Here is a 16,176-nt window from a genome sequence, read left to right as displayed (position 1 = left end):
GGAATTATAAAATTGTATTCCCATATATACAATTTGTTATATTTGACCTTTTTTAAGGTTTTATTTTTTAGCCAGGTGAAAAAAATTACTAGCTTACAGGTTTTACATTTACTAAATATAAATAAATTAACAGGAAAAAATATATAAATAAATTAATAAATTTGTATTGTGTAAACAATTCAACATCTTAATTTTTAGTACACTTATATATTATTCAAATTAAATACAAACAATTATTTCTAAATTTTATTAAATTTAAATGCTCGTGCTTATTAAATTTATAATATTTTTTCAAAAGTAAATTTTCATCAAAATAAACTGATTTTGAAGTATAGAATAAGTTTTAGCTTTTATTTAAAATGAAGTTAAATAAGAATAAAAATAAATCACACAGGTGCTGCTGAAAAGCCGCGAGTACAGAAGCATTGGCCAGACTCGAGCGACTGGGTGTTTGTCAACAATTCTAATACTGAAGATGTTGACGTGAAACGGATATTCACGTGTTCACGCTGGTATTTAGGATAAGCCATGAGCTCGCCACACGCCTTCGATTCTTTTTTTAATATCCACCATACACGTGTCCTCTAATCCAACGACTCAAATAGAGCCTTGCCAGCGTGGTACTCAATGTGAGAAGCCCTCGTATTGGTGTATATAAACAACGTCATCTTCCTCCACGTTCCATCCGCCACCACCAGTCTCTGATTTACAATCTCCATTTCTGATAATTCCTCTACTTATATTCAGAACTCAAAGCAATGTTTCTGAGACAAGCTTCAGCTTTTTCTCTCCCTGGCTCCTCTAACTTATCGTCTTCTAGGCTCTCTGCTCCTTTTTCCTCTTCTTCTTCTGTTCTGCCCTTTGTGCACAGAAAGTATGGACATGGGTTCATGGTATCTGTCTCTACAGAGCTCAATAACTCGCCACTAACAGGCGTAGTTTTCCAGCCATTTGCAGAAGTTAACAAGGACGCTCTTCCTGTTCCAATCTCCCTCAGATTTCGCTTGCTCGCCAGAAATTTTCAGACGAGTGTGAAGCAGCAATCAACGAGCAGATCAAGTAATAACCTCCCTCTTTTACCCTTTTTATTTGCTTTTGACTTTAGGTTCCGGCTCGAATTTCATTAGTCAAGAAACTATCGAAGCGGGGTATATAAATGCAGTTGTTTATGGTTTTTCCTTGTTCTTTGTGGCAGTGTGGAATACAATGTCTCGTATGTGTACCACTCCCTGTTTGCATACTTCGATAGGGACGATGTTGCTCTGGAAGGGCTTGCCAAGTAATTTAAACAATATCTCAATTTCTCGATGTGTATTATCTGGAATTGTGTGAAAACAATTTGGTGATTTATGGTCTTGTTGCTATCAGATTTTTCAAGGAGTCTAGTGAAGAAGAAAGACAACACGCAGAAAAATTGATGGAATATCAGTTACTTGAGAAAGTATTCTCTTTTAAACTTAGGATTTTCTTATTGGTTTCCTGTGGATTTTTGTACTAATCATTATAATTAGAACAAGCGAGGAGGGAAAGTAAAACTACCCTCCATATTGATGCCACCTTCAGAGTTCGAGCATGAAGAGAAAGGAGAGGCACTTTACGGTAAGTTTCTTACTCTCTCTTTTTCAGTTATTTACACTAAATAGGTATTCTTGTGCTAATACATGTTCAACCAGTTGTACATAATATTAACTTGCCATGTTTTTCCCTTTTGTTGATCCAGCTATGGAATTGGCACTGTCTCTGGAGAAGCTAACAAATGAAAAACTGTTAAACCTGCACAGTGTAACATATTTTCACCCTCTCTTGTGTTTTAACTTCAATTAATAAAATGGATTTGTTACTTTGTTGAATCTTGAATCTTCCGTTACCATTATTCCCTCTGTTTGGGCCTGCTGAAGTATTTTTCTTTTTCTTTTTCTTTTTTGTGTGTTTTTTATTCTTTACCATGGTGTCCTAATGAGGGACACCCCTTTTCTTGATGAATAACAGGTTGCAGATCGGAACAATGAACCCCAGATGGCAGATTTCATTGAGAGTGAGTTCTTAACTGAGCAAGGGAGTATAGAAGCTTTGATTTTCTTCCTATTGGATTCATTAGTTGCTTGAATAATTGTTAGGTAGATTTAATTACAATTTCTTAAGTGTGCCTTGCTACTTAAGCATTAGAACAACATCCACAATCTATTCTGTCCATGGGGCAACAACAGAGAGTTAACAAACAAATTCTATATTAAATATGATAGTCACGAATTGTTTGGAGTGTGATTGATGCATTTTGCAACACAGGTTGAAGCCATTAAGAAGATATCAGACTATGTTAGTCAACTGAGGTTCGTCGGAAAAGGCCACGGTAAATATTATGCCAACTCCCTCCAAATTTACAATCTTACAGCAATCCTTTTATCTGCTTGTGATATTTGTAATCATTCTTTGCTTAAAAGCTTCCTTTCTGATGGCCTTGCACGAGTCAGTCTGGCACTTCGATCAGATGCTTCTTCACGGGGGAGCTGCTGCTTGATGAATAAATCGATTCTTGTTCATTATGATGTAAAACTGTTCCTTGTGCTGGAATTAGGGGGTATTTCTGTTTTCAAGATTTGGGTTACTGGAGGCTAATAATAAGTTGATATTGTCAGATAGATGTGTGGTATATTGGTCCAGTGATTGGTGAAAATCTTGGGCTAGTGTAGTAACAGATGGCGGTGTAGGGATATGGATAGTACTGAAAAGCTGTGATCGATTAGGTACATGACTTTCAAGTTAAAAGTTTACAATCAATCAAATTCACCATGTTGCTTATTGAATCAGAGCATAAACTTTGATCTGGATGATTGATCTTGAATTATTGCCGCTCCCAACCTGTTGCCTCTGAAGTCACCATGTTACTTATTGAATACTGATCCTCTCCCTCAGAAAATACAATACATGCATTACTTGTATGTACATGTACACGTTGTATTGTCAGGCCCCTTCCCTGTGTGTGTATATATATATAACTAGTTATAATATACAATATATAAAATATTTATATTACTTCATAAAACTAATATTTTGTTTTTATTTGATCACATTATTTTATGTTAAAATTTTTAGAATTGATTTTTTTTTTTTTTTTGGTTATATTGAATGAAATAAAACTATTTCATTTTTTATTATTTGAAGATATATCTTCAAGAAACTTCAAAATTTTAAAATATTGCATATATTATATTTATGTTTTATATTTTGTTATATATGATTTTTGGTATATTATTTTAGCATTAGATATAATTAAAACTCATCAAACATTATTAAATATATAAGGAAAATAAAGAATATTTAGTACTACATACTAATCAAAGAGCAAATAAACGATGACATTCTGACTGGATGCTTCTCCACTGGGGAGATGCCGCTTGAGGACTATGCTTCTTGTGCTGGAATTTGACGTCTTTTTTGTTTTTGATTGAAATGTGACATATTAGTCAAGTCTATCTTTTATTATCGCATGATTGGTGAACGCTTGGGACAGTATAGTGAAAGATTGAGGAATACGATGCCTTAGCCTGTAGGAATCTGGATAATATTTGAAACCCCTTGATCATTTCCATGGCTTTCAAGTTCGAGCTTTATCTTTGAAGAATCATGATACACAAGTTTCTGGGATGAACAAAACCAAACCAAAACTTTAGTCCCAAACCGGCTGCTGATATTTACATGCCATTTTCATATTCCCTCCTCCCATTCAGAGAACATTAAGAAAAACATAATTCTCAAGCTGGCTTTAAACAGAATCTCCAAAGTGAGACATCCTGGTCTTCCTGTTGTTTTAAGAATTGGCAGGAGAAGAAGATTGAATTATCTCCCACATGACTTGTATATCTTTGTATTCTCGACAAGATTCCATTGTAAAGAGATAAGGGTACGGTATCATCACATGTGCAAACTTAAGCGTGATAGATAACTCTCTCCAAAGAAATGAATTCTAAAGCTATTAAATCTTCTGGGTATGTGCAGGTGTAAGACATACATAGAGCAAGAGTAATGGATAATGAATTTAGTATCGAAGATGGAGACTAAATTTTATCAGAAAGCTGTTTTCTTGTTAAAAAAAAAAAAAAAATAGATTGGTTAAAGCACAGGAATGCCTCCTGATCCATTTTATACGCTACTTGTTCATGTTTCGCACTGTACTTAAGCCTCCTTGTCACTGATAGATTAGTGATTGGATTACAAACCTCCGACTTTGTCCGCTCTAAATTTAGTTGCTTCCCTCCCCACATTTCCATTAAAATGAAAGGAACAGTGGTCTCCCACACACCTTTTGAACACAAAACAAGGTCACGCAGTTATAGCTTACTAGAGAGCAAAATCAAATAAATAAAGTCATTCAGTTAATTTTTAAAATTCTGAGAATTAGTAATTTGAATCCAGAAATTATGAAGTTAGTGACATTTAATTTTGGTGCACTACCATTACGAATTGGTACCAATTCTAATCCCATTACCATAATTAGATTCGTAAGATTCTATTAGGATTCTTTTTTAGTTGTATTTATCTTGAAATCGGACGGTCATAATCTATTTGATAAAAGAATTTATAGCACTTTAAATAGCAAAAAATAATTAATATTATAAATCCAAGAATACCAAATTATGTACTTACAAAACTTTAGGATTATATTCAAAATTTTAGTCACCCTGCATGTACATGAATTTATTTCATTAAGATTTGGCCCAAGAATTCCTAGAATATGCCGAAAAAGAAATTCAACAATGTATCATCTAGGTAATTTCTTTTAGCAATAATTTTTTCAGCGATTCTGCACTTTCTTTTGTCACAAAAGCTATGATTATATATATATATATATATAATAATTTTTTCATAGGCAATAAAATTTCATAATTTGAATAAAATTTGAGATCAGCTATGAATTTTTTTAATATTTAAAGCTACAGAAATTTTGTGAATCGTGGCAGCAGTTTTACACTCTCAAATCTCTCTTTTTCAGTAACATTTTTGATTAATTTTTCTTCTAAATTATGATTCTATATGTTTAACTTATGCGCGTATGAATTTAGTCTATATTAAGAGAATTGAACCTATAAAGTTGGTTATCCTTTGTGCAAATATGAAAAATTTGAACTTCAATATTTAATAAATAAAATGGAATGTGCTAAAATAATATATTACTTGTGTCATATTATAGCTGAAAATTTAATGGAATTATATTTTATATCTTGTATTATATGTTTTACGAGTTTCTTGTATTGAATAAAGAAAGTTATAAATTTTAGTGGTAATAGATATGAATAGTTATTTATTAAGAGTAAAAGAATAGCAATTATTTCTAAATTCGAGCTTGATCCTCGATGTACCTAGATATGTTTTGGATTGAATATATCACTTGGATTTTTCATTAACGTTCACAATGTATCATTAGGATTTTGAATATTGATTTAATAAAGTTTAAAATAATTTTTAAAATATTCTAAATCATTATAGTATGCCAATGGTTGGAAGGTTGATTATTTTAATTAAGATGATGAAAAATCATTTTATTTTTCTAGTTAAAATTCTAGGCGGTTCTTGAAAAAAAGGATAGCTAAAAAAAAGAACCCTAAAGTTGATGCTAAAAGGAATGTTGATGTGAAACCAATATTAACATGCAATTTGAATCCACACATACGTAATTAGTATTAAAACTTAAACCTAAACAAATTTTTTCTATTTAATACACAATTAACTTGTAATTGGAACTAAGATATTTGGGATGAAAGAAAAAAAAAATTTGATTAAAATACCATAAAAAAATTTTGATAAGTTGAAACCAATTCTTGGTATAATAAGAAGATTGAAGAACCTTACAAGTTACAAAAGATAATATTTATTCGAAATTATTTCATTTCAATAGAATAATGAAGAAAAATACACATAAAAGAGTTTTATATAGGGAATGTTATACTAATCCCATTCCTTGAAGAATTAAGAAATAATCTTAACCCTTAAATTTAATCTAATCCTAAGGCTATGATTTAGTTCAACGCTAAAACTCAATCATAATAGGAAAAGAAACAATTAATCCTACATAGAAACAAATTCACAACCATAATAGGAAAAGAAATAATGAATTTATGTGGATTAATGAATCCTACATGGAAATCAATCCCTGACCATAATAGGAAAAGAAATAATAAATCCTACATGGAAACAAATTCCCAATCACAATATAAAAATGAATAATTAATATATGTAGGTGAGCTTTACATGGAAACCAATTCATAATCACAATAGAAAAGAAAATAATTAATTCATTTGGATGAGTCCTACATGGAAACCAATTCCTAATCTTAATAGAAAAAAGAATAATTAATTCATGTGGCACAATTAAAAATGATTTTATGTGTTATGAGGAATCCAATTTAAAAACCACTTCACACATTACACATTACTCATGATTGCTTAATTAAAATTTTGGGCTTTATCCTTCATGAATTTGAGTTCGAAAATTCAACTCAATGGGCTATTTCTCCATGTGACTTAATGAATTCAGTCCACCTTTTTCATGGCTATCCAATTTCGACTTGAGCCTTCCTTCTCCATTGATCCATTTCTTAAACATAAGCTTAAAATGCTTACTTGAGTCTCTTGGCCCATCATCTAGTGAGTGGCTCACTTGGCATGATGATGTTTGTCCCATGTGGCCCATGTGCATCTTAAAGTTGTATTCACGCCATGTTCATCTCTTGTGCTTTATGTCTTGATCTCCATCATCACCCGTCTCCTTAAAAAGATTTATCCTTGAATCGAGACTTATATTAAAAGTAAAAAGATGAGAGACATTAAAAGTAGTCGGCGTAGAATACTCACAAGGTAAATATATCTTGTAAACATTATCATTGATGCACTATAAAACTTGAAATGAACCACTATTTATTGAATCCAATTTTGATTTTTTTTTGTTTAGGAAACCTCTCTTCTATTAATTCTAGCCTATAAATTATGGGATTTTAGCACAATGATGAAGATGAGATCACGTGATGGAGGATTTTCTAATTGAGGAGGATTTTTAACAGAATGAAGATCATATCACAAGATTTTAGTGTAAATTTCTAAATCTTTGATTGTGTTTTCAAAGTAGATTTTTCGAACACAAAATGTGAAACGTAATAGGCTTCTCTCACTTATAAAAAGAGGAGCCTAAAACGAGGAAAAAACAAACTAAGAGGAGAAGAAAACAAATAAAAAAGGAAAGTTTGGTTGTGAGAAAAGAAGAGAAAAGAAGAAAAAGAAGGGAAAGTAAAAGAAAGAGAGTTGGATTTTTATATATATATATATGTATATATAAACACATACATATACATAAAACTTTTGGCTATTAGGAAACAAGGAAATAAGGGGCCTTTTTATTTTTTAAGTCCACCAAATTAAAACCCATTTTTTTATTTGATTCATTCTCTCCCACATGCACAAGAAGGGGGATGGGTTATTTTTTTTTATATCTTTTACTTTATTCTTGATGGATTATCTTGTACTTATTTGTAGATATAGGGAATTTGATTCGAGGTTTAACCCATGGTTTTTTTGTATATGGAGGGTTTTACACCCAAAATCATGTATTTATTTTCCTTTGAGGTTATTTCTTTACTTATCATTATTATTATTTTATTTAGTGATTTTTTTAATTTACATAATTAATTATATTCCTTAATTTGGACCAAATAAATGATATCAGAGTCAGGTTGATCTATAGTTCGAAATTAATTGTGTGAATTAGAATGGAAGAACTCGTAGGTATAATCATTAAATTTATAGTTTTAAATTACTCAATTTAGAAGTTGAAGATGAAAAATATTTTTTATTGTAAAGATTTCTATGATTCTATTAAATTATGATCTATTAAGCAATTTGGGAGATAAGATGATGATTGGAAGAAAATGCACAGAAAAATTATTGGAACTATTTGACAGTGGGTGGACATCATTACCTACCACCACATAACCAAAGAAGTTAATGCACAGGATTTGTGGAAGAAATTGGAGTATATGTACAAGAGAAAAATTGCTCAAAATAAAGCTTTTATTATTAGAAAATTGATGAACCTGAAGCTATGAGATGGACAGTTAATAACGGAACACTTGAATGAGTTCTAAGCTCTAATAAATTAATTGAACATTATGGAAATAACTCTACATAATGAAATGGAGACATTATTACTCTTAAGCTTATTGCTAGACAGTTGCGAGATCGTAGTGGTGTCTCTTAATAACTCTAATTCAAACAGTGTTTTGTTCTTCTTCTTAGTAAAAAATAGTCTATAATGAGGAGACTATAAGAAAATATATGAGTACTAATACTTTACAGACCCTTATCACAAAGAGTAGGGGTAGATGTAATAAGTAGAGGTACTAAAGGGCGTAATAAAGAAAAATTCAGCTGTTATCACTGCAGTAAAGAAGAATATGAAACAAAACTATAGGGACTAAAAAAATGAATATAATAATCAAAGAAAGATGGATGATCAAAATACCATGATAACTATATCCGATGATAAAGAGTTGGTTGCACTTTCTTTTATTGAGGATCATAGTTACATTATTGATCCTGATACTGAGTGAGTTGTTGATTAAACAATATCTTAACATGCTACACCTAGGAGGCGATGTCTTTACTGTATACAAAGTAAGAGATTTTGGTAGAGTAAAGATGGGTAACAACAGCTATATAGATACAGTGGGCATTGGCGATGTTTGTGTACGGAAAAATGTTGGTTGCACATTGACTTTGAAAAATCTGCAACATGTGCCCAATATTCATTTGGATATGATTTTTACTCATGCTCTAGATCTAGATAGTCATTATAACTCATTTTGTGATAGAAAATAAAAATTCACTAAATATTCAATTGTGGTTGCTAGAGATAGATTACATCACAAACTCTATAAAACTCAAGTAAAGACAATCAGAAGTGTTTTGAATGCAGCTGAGGGTGATGCTTTACTAGAGTTATACATGTGAGACTAGCTCATATGAGTGAAAAAGGGCTGAGATCCTGACAAAGAAGTCTATGATTTTCTATGCAAAAATATGAGTTTAAACCCTTGTGATGGTTGTTTATGTGATAAACAACATGAAATTTCTTTTAATAATTCTTCTAAAAAAAGAATATACTTGAGTTAGTGTATTTTGATATATATAGTCCCATTGTTGTGGAATTATTAGATCATAGTAGATATTTCGTTAATTTTATTGATGATACTTCGCAAAAAGTTTGGATGTTTGTTTTAAAAATAAAAGATAAAGTTTTATAGTACTTCTAGCAATTCTATACTATGGTGAAAAGAGAAAAATGAACATCCTTAAAGTGTCTTTGCAGTGACAACGATGACGAATACCTTTAAAGGAGTTTGAGAATTATTGTTTATAACATGGAATCAAACATGAGAAGATTATACCCAGTACTCCTAAACATAATGGTGTTCCTGAAAGAATAAGTAAAACTATCCTAGAGAAGGCTAGACATATGCTGAAAATGGCTAATCTATTAATATCATTTTAGGGTGAAGAACTTTACACCACCTGCTATCTAATGAATCACTCTCTGCTAGCTACTTTAGATTTAGATATTCTTGAGAGAGTATGATTTAAAAGGACAATACCTACTCTCACTTGAAGGTATTCGGGTGCAAGACATTTGTACATATGCCTATGGAGCAGAGATAGAAACTGAATGATAGAACTATTTCATGTATTCTTTTGGGTTATGGAGATGTAGAATTTGGATCCAAGTTATGGGAACTAGTGAAGAAGAAAGTTATCAGGTCTAAAGATGTGATTTTTGACAAATACAGGACCCTGTTGGATTTGGAGATATTATAGAAAACTAAAAAATGAAGACATTCCTCTTCTCATATTGATTTCTCATTCAATAAGAGATATCACAAATGAAAAAGATGAGATTTGTCAGCATAAGTAAATGCCAATAATGATGTTGAGTAGGTGGAACAACCCACTCCACCTTAGATTGTAGAAGAATCTCAGGTTAGAAGACAAAACATAATATACCATGCATCTAGAAGATATTCTACTTCTGAGTATATTAAGATTACCGAAGAGGGGGTCCGAGAGCTTCTAAGAAGTTCAAAATAAAAAAAAAAGCTTAGTGGATGAACGTAATGCTGGAGGAGATTAATTCTTTGAAGAACTTCATTCACTCTGATCCGCTTGACATATTAGCCAAGATAATGACTCGTGACAAGTAGTACTACACCAAGACGGTGAGACTGAATGATAATTGAACAATATATGTGGGAATTTCTTCCCATGGACTGGAGGGGGAAATTGTTAATTCCAACCCATAAATCATAGGATTTCAGCACAATGATGAAGATGAGATTACGTGATGGAGGATTTCTCATGAGAGGAGGGTTTTAAGTAGGATGAAGATTAAATTGTGAGATTTCAACAAGAAAGGCTAGCCCTAAATTTATAAATCTCCTATCGTGTTTTCAAAGTAGATTTTTCGAGCGAAAAATGTGGATCGTAATAGGCTTGCCTCACCTATAGAAAAGGAGCTTGGAACGAGGGAGATGTAAGCCGTGAGGAGAAAAAATCAAACTAGAAAAGAAAAAAAAACAAAAAAGAGAGTCTGTGTGTGTGAGAAAATGAGAGAAGAAGAAAGAGAAGGGAGAGTAAAAAAATGAGAGGTTGGATATATATATATATATATAAATATTTATGCGCATACATACACATATATATAAAGCTTGTGGCAGCCAAGAAACAAAGAAAACAAGGGTTTTTTTTTTTCATTTTTTATTATTTTCTTTCTCATCATCACTTTAAGTCCACCGAACTTAAAACTCATCCTATTTTTTTATTTGATTCCCTCTCTCTCACATGCATAAAAAAGGGAAGGAGTTATTTTTTTTTGTCTATTTTGCTTTACTCTTGATCGATTATCTTGTACCTATTTTAAGATATAGTAGATTTAATTTGAAGTTAACCCATGGTTTTTCTCTTTACAATAGATATTTTGCACGTAAAATCCTGTATCAATTTTCTTTTGCGATTATATCTTTGCTTATCATTATTATTTTACTTGATGATTATTTTAATTTACACAACTAATTATATTCCTTAATTAGGACACAACATCTTCCTAATATGAATTCAAACCCAATCACCATGTTGAAACACCATTCTTTTTCTCCCTTTGTTGGCATTTCAAGCATAAGACTCATATTTTTTTCCCCAAGAGTTGATCTGCCTTCTTAGGTATTTTCTTAACCAACTATGCTTTCTTTTATATGTCTAAATTAGTAATCTCATATAATGGTAAATGCATTAAATTAAGAGTTAATGAATTAAAACCATACATAATTTCAAAATGTGAAAAACTTGTTGAAGAATGAATACTACGATTATGAGCCAGCTCAACCAATGGTAAAAAATCTTTCCAGGTAAATTTTTGCCAACAAAAGAATGCAAAAGAGATCATAAAATTCTGCTCATCACTTCAATTTGACTATCAGTTTGTAGATGACAAATAGTAGAAAATAACAATTTAGTATCAAGTTTATTCAACAAAACATGCCAAAAGTGATTAAAAAACTTTACATCTCTATTCTCAAAATTATTTTAGGAATGCCACGTAAACGAACTACTTCCATAAAGAACAACTTAGCAATATTTGTTGTGTTATATGCCTTGTGACAAGCAATAAAATATATCATTTTACTTAATTTACTCAACACAATAAATATGTTATCTCTTCCTTTTCTAGTCTTAGAAAGCCCCAAAACAAGATTTATAGATATATCAATATAAGGTGCATTAGGAATAGGCAAAAGAATATAAAAACCATGAGGTAAAGACTTAGATTTTGCTTTCTTACATACAGTACATTTAGCACAAATTCTTCCAGCATCTTTTCGCATATTAGACTAATAAAAGTCGCTCCTACAAAATATCTAAAGCCTTAACTATCCCAAAATGACTCATAAGTCGTTCACTATGTGCTTCACGTGTATGCAATTCCCTTAAAGAACAATTGGGCATCCATAATTTACCATCTTTAAAAAAGAAACCATCATGCCTATAAAATATTTGAAATACAGATTGTTAACACGCCTCATAAACATTAGTCAAGTCAACATTATTAGCATACATATCATTAATTTGCTCAAAGCCTAATAATTTAGAACTAAGAGTAAAGATTAAGATATAATATGATGCGGAACCATAGATCAACAATGTAATCCAAAATCCTACATATAACATTAGCATGCAGAAACTTAAATTTCTAAATAAACTCTCCATACTTAATGCATAATCAACCTATGATTTAGAACCAAGGTAATTGAGATAAATCGAATTGATTAGAACACCACAAGAAATATTTTGATAAGTTAAAATTAATTCAAGAGAAGAAATTGATGAAAACACCACAAGTTACCTTGATAAGTAGACATCAATTCCCTTCTCAACAAGAACGTTGAAGAAACCTCCCTAAAGACAAACTTAGTCAACGACTAAATAAAACTAAAATCTTAATTTTATTGATCTCAAACTTCGATGTTTACAACCAAAAGAGCAAAGCCTTTATATAAGCATTATAATAAAATATTAATTTAAAGAAGCATAAACATGATTAAAATAAAAGTCTTCTCTCTTGAAAAGTGGTGGGGTTGTGATCGAATTCTCCATACTTTATTTTACTTGGTTTGGACTTTAATATTTAATTAATTATTGTTGAAGAAGTTCAATTAAAGATGCCTTAAAAGCTTACAAGTTGAAGTAGAAAACAATTTTCGTTCTATGAGAAAATCTAAGAGAAAGTTTAGGGAAAAAATTTAGGATCAAATCCAACATTATCCATGAGTAGAAAAAGATGAAAATTCGACCAGGAATAAGAATTCTTCCTCATTTGGGTTTCTCCTCTTTTATGATTCCAACCCTCTTTAACTAATTATTTCTTGAAGTAGAAAAATACTCTTGGACTCTAGAATACTAATTTGACTCCAACATCCATGTTGCCATAATTCCTAGTCCCAAAAGGACTCTTCACAAAATAAAATTGGATTCTTTAAGCTCGATTCTCCCCTTCTTCAAAATGATTCATCCTCGAATCATAGCATTCTCATGTAGTGGTTTAACCAACTCTGCTTTCTTATAATCTTGCAAGAAAAAATTAGTGGAAAAACTCTCCCTCACAGTTCATTTGTGTTTAGACTCACTTTTTAAATCTTCTTCCCTTAAGTTGAATACCAGAACTGATTTCACTTTAAACAAGTTAATCAAGCTTTGTTTCAGGAAACTTTAAGAAATTCTAAGGACAAAAAATTATAGAACAATTCTAGATGTAATAAATTATAAACACACAGATGAGGGTGATGTGGGTTTATGTATGAGGCTAAATAACTGGGATTCAATTAGTTACTTAGTGACGTAATAGAACAAAAATGTAATTTAAAGTACTTAAGCTCTGATATTAAATAATGTGAAACCTAGGATTAATAATGCAATCTAAAATCTCACGTATAATATTAGCACGCGGAAACTTAGATCCTTAAATAAACTCTCCCTACTTAACCCATAATCAACCTGTGATTGAGAACTAAGATAATTGGGACAAATCAAATTGATTAAAATACTACAAGAAATATCTTGATAAGTTAAAACTAACTCAAGAAAAGAGATTTATGAAAACACCTTGTGTGAACATGAATGGCTTGAACTATTCAAGCAATCAGCAAAGTCAAGAGAGAAAGCAACCCCTAAAGAAATTAAAAGCTCATGAGAAATCTTTCCCAACTCATGAGAGATGTTTTTCCCATTCAGGAGATATTTTTCTCTCAAGAAGGAAAGTTTTATTTTCTTCTCCATATCTTTCTCAAATGGTAAAAAAGAAACCAAAATCAAGGAATTGTGGAAATCCATCAAGAGAGAATCAAAATCATATATTTTTAAGTTTTCAAACTAGGATCATATCTTCCTAAAAGAAAATATTCATATACGGAAAAATTCAAGGAAGATCATGAAAGGATTCTAAATATTTATCACAAGATCATAGATGGATTATTTCTAAGGAATCTAAAGATTTTCATTGAATTAAGAGATCTTCAAGAGATCTTCATTAAATTAAGAATCTTCAGGAGATTTTATTTAAATTACAAGATCTTCTTACATAAATCAATATTTCAAAAAATTAGAAAACTAAATCTCCAACCTTTAAAGGAAGGTATCTCCACAATTAATTAAGATATTCTCCGTTTAAAAAGGTTTCCTCATAGGTAGATCATATATATCCTATTTTTGTTGTAATTATTTTAATTTTACTTTTTTTTTTAATCCAAGTCTAGAATTAATTTCTTATATAATTTTTACAATTAATTTAGCATATTTATTTCCCGTGTAATGTTTACGATCTACATTATAAATAGGTCTTCAATTTATAGTTGTAATAATTAAAGTTTCATTCAATAAGATTACAACTTTTTAGTTTTCAACTAGTGAGATTTTCTTCGACTTTTTTATTGAGTGAGAATTTATTCAACTTATCAAGGTAAGTTCTTGTGGTGTCTTATCAATTTTCTTTTCAATTGATTTCTAACTTATCAAGTTCATACTTGTGGCATTTTTAATCAATTCAAACTATCCCAATTATCTTAGTTCATAATTCTAGGTAGATTTTTGGATTAATTAGGGAGGATTTTTTTAGGATTTTTATGATTCTGAATACTAATGTTATATGCGAGGTTTTTGATTTGTTAGTTGATCTCGGATTCCACATCATTTGGTATCAGAGCGTAGATTCGAGATAAGTCTTACTATCTTGCATTACATTCTCTTTTATTCCATCAGTTATCCCTAGCATATTCTTATCCGCCATATAATAAAAAAAGTCATATTACCCTCCCACCCACCAACTGCATCCAAGTGTTACATCCCACTACATATAATATTCTTTCTACATCCTTATTTTCCTTGGAAATTTTTTTCTTACATATCAAATGTGAGTACCTTGATCCAAAAGGAGTCATTCTCGACACTCAATTTGAGAAAAAAAGGTTGAGAGGTATGTAAAACACGAGTGACTGTGAGGGAGTGATGTTTACATTAACTTTTCTTACAGCTTTCTCACCATGATTTTTTGCTAAAATTTTAGTGAAATACAATACTGTGTGTAAAAAATCCAATATTTTCTTGACAAATGGAGGGAATCAATGCGAGAAGTACTGAGGGAAGAAGTGGCCTGGCCATGTAATAATGTGACAGAGAGTCTTCCTAGTCAAGAAGAGATCTATGCTCCCACAAAAGCACCATATCACAGAAGATACAAAAGAAGGGGGAGAAGTTGGCAACCTGGATGAGCCATGTTTATTGACTATCTCTTTTTTTCAGTGATGATATCTTATTGGATTTTGTTGATTACTCATGAGAAAAGTCACTACCTCAAGAAAGTCAAGATTCAAGGATGAATCTTTTTGAAGGAGAGTATGATGTAAGCACGAATGGCTTAAACTATTCAAGCAACCAACCAAGTCAAGAAAGGAAGCAATAATTAAAAGAGTTAAAAGTGCATGGGAAATCTCTCCCCACTCATGAGAGATTTTTTCCTACTCAAGATATTTTTCTCTTAAGAAGGAAAATTTCCTTTTCCTTTCCATATCTTTCTCAAATGGAAAAAAGGAAACCAAAAATAAGAAATTATGGAAATCCATCAAGAGAGAATCAAAGTCATATATTTCTAAGTTTTCAAACCAACATCATATTTTCCTAAAAGAGAATATTCATATATGAAAAAAATCAAGGGAGATCATGGAACAATTCTATATATTTATCACAAGATCATAGATGGATTTACTTTCCTAAGGAATCCAAAGATCTTCATTAAATTAAAAATCTTCAAGAGATTTTTAAATAAATAAATCTTTCAAGAAATTAGGAAACTGAATCTCCAACCTTTAAAAGAAGGTATCTCCACCATTAATTAAGATATTTTTTATTTAAAAAGGTTTCTTCATAGGGAGATAATATATATCATATTTTAGTTGTAATTATCTTAATTTTACTTATTTTCTTATCTAAGTCTAGAATTAATTTTTTATGTAATTTTACAATTAATTTAGTAGATTTATTTTCTTTGTAATGCACATGACTTACACTATAAATAGGTCTTCAATTCATAGTTGT

At 30.8% G+C, this 16,176-nt stretch overlaps 1 pseudogene across 1 annotated transcript; it reads left to right on the top strand.

Moving 5' to 3' along the window:
• The first annotated feature begins 667 nt into the window (after positions 1 to 667).
• On the top strand, positions 668 to 2,804 carry LOC110809486 (ferritin-3, chloroplastic-like; annotated as a pseudogene). Its single transcript, XR_015813988.1, has 8 exons — positions 668 to 1,059; positions 1,196 to 1,279; positions 1,369 to 1,441; positions 1,512 to 1,599; positions 1,721 to 1,782; positions 1,990 to 2,067; positions 2,287 to 2,350; positions 2,472 to 2,804. The product of XR_015813988.1 is annotated as a ferritin-3, chloroplastic-like (transcript).
• The last annotated feature ends 13,372 nt before the right edge of the window (positions 2,805 to 16,176 follow it).

The sequence above is a fragment of the Carica papaya genome, chromosome 8, assembly GCF_054855325.1.
Source record: "Carica papaya isolate Zhongbai chromosome 8, ASM5485532v1, whole genome shotgun sequence".
Taxonomy (NCBI): Eukaryota; Viridiplantae; Streptophyta; class Magnoliopsida; order Brassicales; family Caricaceae; genus Carica; species Carica papaya.
This window is presented reverse-complemented; position numbering and strand designations above follow the sequence as displayed.